The following is a 7,496-nucleotide window of genomic DNA, read 5'->3' as shown; positions in this document are numbered from 1 at the left end:
TTAAGAACATTAGTCATTAGGACCAGAATTATCCTTCTAATCATAGTAGTCCAAGCTTCTGCTATAAAGGACAACCACATCAAGAACACAGATGAGTATTCTGGAGAAAACAAAAAAGACTGATTTATAACACATAGTATATTTTTTTAACACATGCTTATGTAAGCTTACAGAGAATATAGGTAAGTATATATAGACGTGTTTATATGTCTATACATTTGTGGTTTAGGCTTTAGAGAACTGTCATTCACCTTCTGCAATTCACATTTTCTAAAGATCAAAGCATTCTCAATGCTGCTACTATTTGGTGTTAAAAACTTAACAATATAAACCCCTTCAATAAAAAGACATTAAAGAAAAAAAAGCCTGATAACCATGCTATGATCCTCTGGTGGTTTGTTTCCTCATCCTCATATTTACGTAAGCTAAGCCAGCCCAGTGCAATAAACCAAACATCACAGTAAACAACCTAAAAATCATCTAAATTATGAACAAACTAACATGTTCCTACTGTTCATTAAGGTTGCCTAGGAACTAGTTCTACTCTTTTGAAAAACAGTCAATGTCTGGGTAAACAAGCGAGCCCCAAAACGTGCAGGGAAAACAGAAAACATCTGCAAGCTCTGACACCGGTGTGTCAGCGGCACACCCTGGCCTGGCCAGGCTGGCTGAGAGCGCTGAGGTGATGACTTACAAACAGGGATGACAGAAATTGCAGGTTCATCTAGATTTACAGGCTTTGGAGAAATAAATTTGTAAACACCAATACAACATACTGAGAAGCTGGCTTTTGTATTGCAAAAGCTGTTACAGCAAAGGCACTTTTTAAGCTATTCACAGGAGTCAAGAAAGTATAAGACCTTCAAAAAAGATGTTATTGATCCAAGGTGATTATTCAAAGTTCCTAATTTTATGCTACAGTCACATGCTGTTTAAACAAATCAAATATTTCACATGCACTGGAGCACTAAAAGGTAAATTCTCATTAGTGATCTTTGTACAACAATATAATCACTCTGAACTGATAAGTTGCTTCAATGAAGCAACTATGTGTTTTTTAAAGTAAAAATAGTTCTTAGTATTCATACTATTCTAAACAACATAGCACACTGTTGTATATTACATTTACCACAACATGTATAAGATTTTATACTATCGCCTTTCAAATCAATTCAGTTATTCTAGGCCAGTCTCTTCCAAACTTTCCCGTTCACAAGAGAGGCCAGCACATGGTTGCATATTAATTGCTTCTATTTTTGCTCTGCCAGGACATTACACTTAGTCCACATATAGCTGTGAGCAATGAAGAGTCAAGCTCTTTGGGTCTGCAGGCCATACACACCTTTTCAGTAGCATACTGGGTATTTTGATTGGATTTGGATTGAAGTGACAGATTTGCAAGGAAGAGTTATTTCTACAGTAGATCAGGTAGCACTCTATACTTGGAAACTTGCACCCATTTTCGACATCATCAAGCTGATGGGCATTGGAATCTAGCTGCTTTTTATCCTACATTATAAAATGTGTGCTCTTATTTATAATAACTTGATTAGGAAGTGCTAATTCTCAGACCATAGTGGTCTGTGGATAGCACTGCTCTGGGGCTCAGACAGTAGTGGGTTTGAATTTTCACTCTGCCATAAGCTTCCCAAGGATATCCAGAAAGCTACTGAGTGATTAAGTGGCCCAATTCCCCTGTTAAATGACAATAATGGTACTTCTGCCCTGTCCGTTTCATCCCACAGGAACTGGGCAGGGTTAGGTCAATGACAAATATATGCCTGGAACAACTGGGTGTTCAGCCACAACTACAATAATTATTATACTCACTCTTAACTGCTCTGAAGAGGCGGGAAAAAAGGATTATTTTGTGTAGAGAAGGAAAAGAAGCTGCTTAATACCTCTGTGTTAAAAATACCATCTTTTACTCTCCTGTTGGTTACATGTCTTTTTCAGAAACAGCAAACCCCCCTCCTAATTAGAAAATAGCATTTTCTTCAAGCGATCTGCACAGAGAGGAAAATCCATAATTTTGTGCTTCTGTTTAGATCAAAGAACACGGTAAATAATTTTAAGATGGTCTTATAGCTGTGATTCCTTGTAAATTTACAGAATTCCAGAAGCAAAAACTGACTTCTAAGTCTTTCCACAGTTAGACTGGAGACGAGAAATTTTTCACATAGTAATTATCACTGATAAGTCTGCACGCTCTCCATTAAATTTTAATCAAAATCATTAGGTTCAACAAGAAGCAGAGGCCAGCTCAAACACCAACTCTTCTTTCTCCATTTGTTCCAAATTACAAATGTGTTTTTATGAATACATACTGTATTTAAGTTTACCACAATGATAAGTCTTGTTTGTTGTTTTGAGAAAAGACATTTTAAAAATTACTAATTACACATTAGTCCAAATCCATTTTTCAGAGATGATTAAGCAATGCAAACAACGTCTTGCTTTACCATAACCACAGCCGTTTCCAGAAACTGATAGTTTTATGCTCAGTTAAAAATTAAATGGGATAGTTCTTAGGACCTATAAGAGCCTTAAATCATTAACGTGTCAACAGAAGGTGCCCAAACCATCATGTTCTACTGCACAATAAAAGAACCACATATACAGTAGTCACAGATTTTACACCGTAGATGTCTCTATTTCAATATTTAATATGCTCCTTTCAAATTTTAACTCCTAATTTTTATGTGAATCTTGCTTCAGATGAGATGAATTTACTCAAAGAAAGAGTAAATGAAGGGCTACAATGTGTTCCCTGACTAACAGTACTCAATTCAGTTCACACGTAGCATCACATATTGAGAATAAATCACACAGCCTTTCCAAACATACTTCATCACCATCATCCCTGCTTCCAGCTCTAAGGAATTTAAACATAATTCCTTTTACAGGAACACTTTTTTGGGTCAAATTCTGCCTTCGTATCACCTGAAACATGAATGATGCCACTTGCATGGCATTGTGTGGAGATCAGAGCTGAATCTGGAATCAGTGATAGAATGGGAGCCAAGCTTCACAGACTTTCAAATCACAATCGGCATTCACTGTCTTGCGCTGAATTTTGTAAAAATAGTCTTTTGAATGGCATGATGTGTGTAATATTTTATTTAAAGACATGTATCATTTTAGAAATACAGCATTTTGCTACCAGTTCCCAGAAAAAACATGGCTGCAATCTCACAGAACAGGTGAACATCCTTAGGCCAGATTTAAATGACTAAACCAAGCTAAATTATATATGTGCCTATGATTAAACACTCTTAAAGAGTAAATCTGTAAGTCTGAGGGGAAAAGGCTCATTTCCAAAAGCATACCAACATGTTTGATAAATAAAGGACCTCAAATACCTGCCTCCTCACCAACAGCATACTTTTACTCCAGCCTGACATTTCTTAGAGTCACTCAAAAGACAGATCTTCTTGGTCCTCCCTGCCCCAGTCAGGTGAAAGGCAGCACGAGCAGAACAAAAAGTTCCTTATCAAGAGTGGTCATCATTCATTTAAACAAACACCAGGTTTTTGACATGAACAAGAAAGACAAATGAGGAAGGTAAAGAAAAGGAAGGATACACAGGAAGAAAACACATCATGCTGTTAAATCCTCACTCCTGTCTGGTTTAATATTAAACTAAATAATGAGTCCAGCAAACCAGGGCCCATTTTACATCTAGTTTGGACACAGATATTTTGCTCACACAAAAAGACATCTATCTGCTTTTTGGAACTGCCAGCCCTGCAGCAGCTCCTGTGCCTATGCAGATGGAAATGCACACAAGCAACAAATCCAGTCTCCCTGTGCTTTCTCTCCACGTCCCGCACACCTACCCTGTGCCTGCACCTCAGGGGCAGAGGGCACCGAGTGCAACTCCACCAACCAAGAGGGCAGCCATGGAAATGAGTTGAGAATACAGTGAGTGTTCATTGAATCATACTGTATTTCAATGTTGCCATCTAGGATTTTTCAACCAAACTAATTCAATATCGTGAACTGTTAAGAAAGTCTCCTAAAGAAGTTGTTAAACTAATGATCTAGAAAAACCCAATCTAGATGTAAAAATAAGTACATAATTTCCCAATTTTATGAACTTTAGAAAATGAGGATGTCACACACTTCTCATGCAGTTCAGTTTCCTAAATTCACAGAAGTCAAACAAAAATTCTACTACTTCTCTATCAAAATACAACCAGTTAAACTTTGAAGTGTTGAGAAAATGCTGAAAATTCAAACATTGGCTTCCTTACAGTCTTCATATTTTCCAGCCTCCCTTTTGCTGTATGCTATCATGATTATAAAGGATACAATTAAAGCATACAAATAAAGCGAGACTAGAAGCTAAAGCATATATCTTCCTGGAAAGAGATTAAGTATCTTAATTATTCAAGGACCTCATCAGAAAAAAATAATAATAATGTAAATTTCCATAGCTCCGGAAATGTAGATCTTGTGAATATTAGCACCGCTGCTTCTCAGAAGTCTGCAAATGACCTACCTTCACTTGTCCCAAAAGACATTTCTCCCTCTCCTGCTCTCTTCTTCTCTCACATACACAAATACATCTTATTCTTATTCGAGTGTGCTAGCCTTCGCAAAACCTTCTCATCTCCCATGGTCCCACATAGAAAGAGGATGACAACAGTTATATACATTCCTATTCCTACAAGACAAGCTACTAACTTCGTTCCTACAGCTGAATAAGTTTGGAACCAAGAGGAGGACAATGAGAATTACAATGTTTACATTTTTTCAAAATTTTATTTCCTTAACGTTTTCCAGTAACTCTCAGTTGTAGTAGACACAAAGGAACACACTCTGAAACCACAGTTCATTGACCAAAGAGGACGAAAAAGTCTAAATAACAGATGTATTGACTTGGGATCAATTCTTGGTCCCCTTTCTCAGCTATGACTCAGGATATGACCGAAATACTCATTATAGCAGAAGGAGAGACTTTTGACAAGTACTACTAAAAAAGCATTTGTGAGTTTTCTTATCTTCAGGTAAGTCATCAGCATATCCAAATCACCTCGCTGTCAGGACATGTACAGGTTTCCAGTACAGCCAAAGACCTACCTCTGAATTACTAATTTTCTTCTAAGCAAACGCACAGCTATATTCTGTGTGCAAAAGTCCAATCTATTTCCTGAAAGAAGCAATAGTGGGAAAATGCATCAGAAACCCATACAAAAGAATACAACAAACAGAAGCAGCATGCCACAAATCTCACCTGTGATGCTTTCCTCAAGCTGGGCTCTATATGCCCAGGTACACAGGGATCTATGTGTGGAACATCAGCTTTCAATACAGAAAATAATTTTCTACTTCTCATACTTGCAGAAAAACAATCATGAAAATGTGAAGAAAACACAACCAGAAGGTTCAGATGTGAATCATTCCAAATGCATTACGTACTAAAAATCAGAGGCTTTTAAAGCCAATGTGATTTTGAGGTCTCAATGAAGATTTGTTTTAAGCAATTTATTCTCAATATAGTACCAGTGATTTTAATAAATATTACTATTAGAAGAGCTATCTATTTGATGTGATAGCAATCAAATTGCCCAGTCCAGACACCTTCTTAATGACAGCTACTTGCTCTAACACAAACGGTAGAATGACACCTGCTCCCTGAAGCCCTTTCTGCATTATAGACACCTCAATCAATCCTGGTGGGAAGAAGCATCTTTATTTACAGCAGCTCAATGAAAACACAATTTTAGTCATCAAGTCTATTATTCACTGGATGTTCCTGTAAATCACATTTCTATAGTGAGTACATGTTTCAGTGCCCATCATGTTACAATTCTGTTACCATGATTCCAGACACAAAACTGCTGGTAATGAGGAGATTTTCCCAAAATTACATGAAATTACATCTTCTCTTTCGTGCACACCCACCAGAGGAGGACAGAACTCAACAGACAGATGGAGACTCAAATTGAATTTTACATGCACCAATTAAAAAAGAAGTTTATTTTTTCATTTTATTCTAGTTTAAAATACAATTATCATCTACTTTCCCCACCCCTTTCCTGAAAAGAAGGGATGATGGAAGGTAATAAAAGGAACAGCTGATCCTGGGTCATGATTCACACATCCAGAGGCATGTTGTGATTCGAAGTAGACAGTGTTTGATGCTGGCATTGAGATTTGGCTCAGTATTAGGAGAACTAAAGACCAACAGCAGACAAATCACTGCAAGCATCACCTTACGGAGGTATTCTCCCCATCAGCTCCACCCAGCAGGTTTTACCATTGAACAGACTGAGGCAGAATTGTGGGATAACTGCCACATACAACGATACTCCGCGTCTTGTAATCAGTCACAAATGCACAAAGAATTGTTCAGATAGAATAAATGTTTCCCATATGCAAAGAACCCCAAGTAATACAGTCAACAACATATATGGGAATGAAAGAGCACACTGCTATAGCTGGCTTCAGGGACCGTAGAGGTCTGACTAGTACATACTAGCAAGTGGCTTACAGTCATGATAAATCTGTGAACATGCACATGCTTCGTCACTAGAACACATCTCAGCATGATCTCTTCAGAGAGGAAGCCAATGACAAACTCCCAAAGTGTGGTAGGAGGGTAGCACACGGCCAGTATAGACTGCTTTGGTCCTGACTGCTGTTCTGATGAAAATGCAGATGATTTTTCTTGACACGACATAAATAAGATCAGGGCAAGAGATTATGTTACAGGTGAATTAATGCCTCCATGTAACTCACTCAGGGCCTAACAGACACAGCCTGGAACAATTAAGTTCACGTAATGTGCCTCAGTTCTGCATTTCTATCTGAACTTCTGATTTAGCTAACAGACTTTCCAAAAACAAATTATAGGCAGACAAGACCTTGCTGATTGTAGATGTGCAGATGCTGAAAAGCAATTATTATTCCAGCTAAAGTTGTTATTACTGCAGAATCCAAATGTTTCATCTTCATTTGCCTTCTCCTATCACTAAGTAGATCCTAACTACTCTTAGCCACAATGAAGTTACGCTGCCAACCCTTGAAAGATATTATCATCCTAAATCATTATGTCTTCCTTAAGAAGACCTTAAAAACACACTAGGTGTATAAAATATTAGAAAGCAGTCTGCAGTTGTGAGGTTCCCATTAGGAGCATTAGCTCTGTCCATAACTATGGTCAGATGACTCTGAAATAAAACAACTTTTGAAATCCTGTTCTTGATGAGCATGACAATCTCAGAAATCCTGCATGAAAGGAAAAGAAGAAGGAAAGGGAAGGAAGAAAAAAAGGGAGAGAGGGAGAAAGAAGGAGAGAAAAAGAGAGACAGAGAAAGAGAGAAATAGAGAAACAAAGAGAGACCCTGATCCACAAAGTCCTTATTTTTAAGTCAGCCAGCAGCTACATGAAGAGCATACCTGCTAGGACATGTATTGCAGGGGAGTTTAACACGTTTTTCCTTCTGCCCTCTACTCCCAGAAAATAAAGTTTGACAGATTTACTACAG

The sequence above is a fragment of the Patagioenas fasciata genome, unplaced genomic scaffold (genome assembly GCF_037038585.1).
Source record: "Patagioenas fasciata isolate bPatFas1 unplaced genomic scaffold, bPatFas1.hap1 Unplaced_250, whole genome shotgun sequence".
Classification (NCBI taxonomy): Eukaryota; Metazoa; Chordata; class Aves; order Columbiformes; family Columbidae; genus Patagioenas; species Patagioenas fasciata.
The sequence above is the reverse complement of the archived record's forward strand: the minus strand, read 5'-3'. Positions refer to the sequence as shown.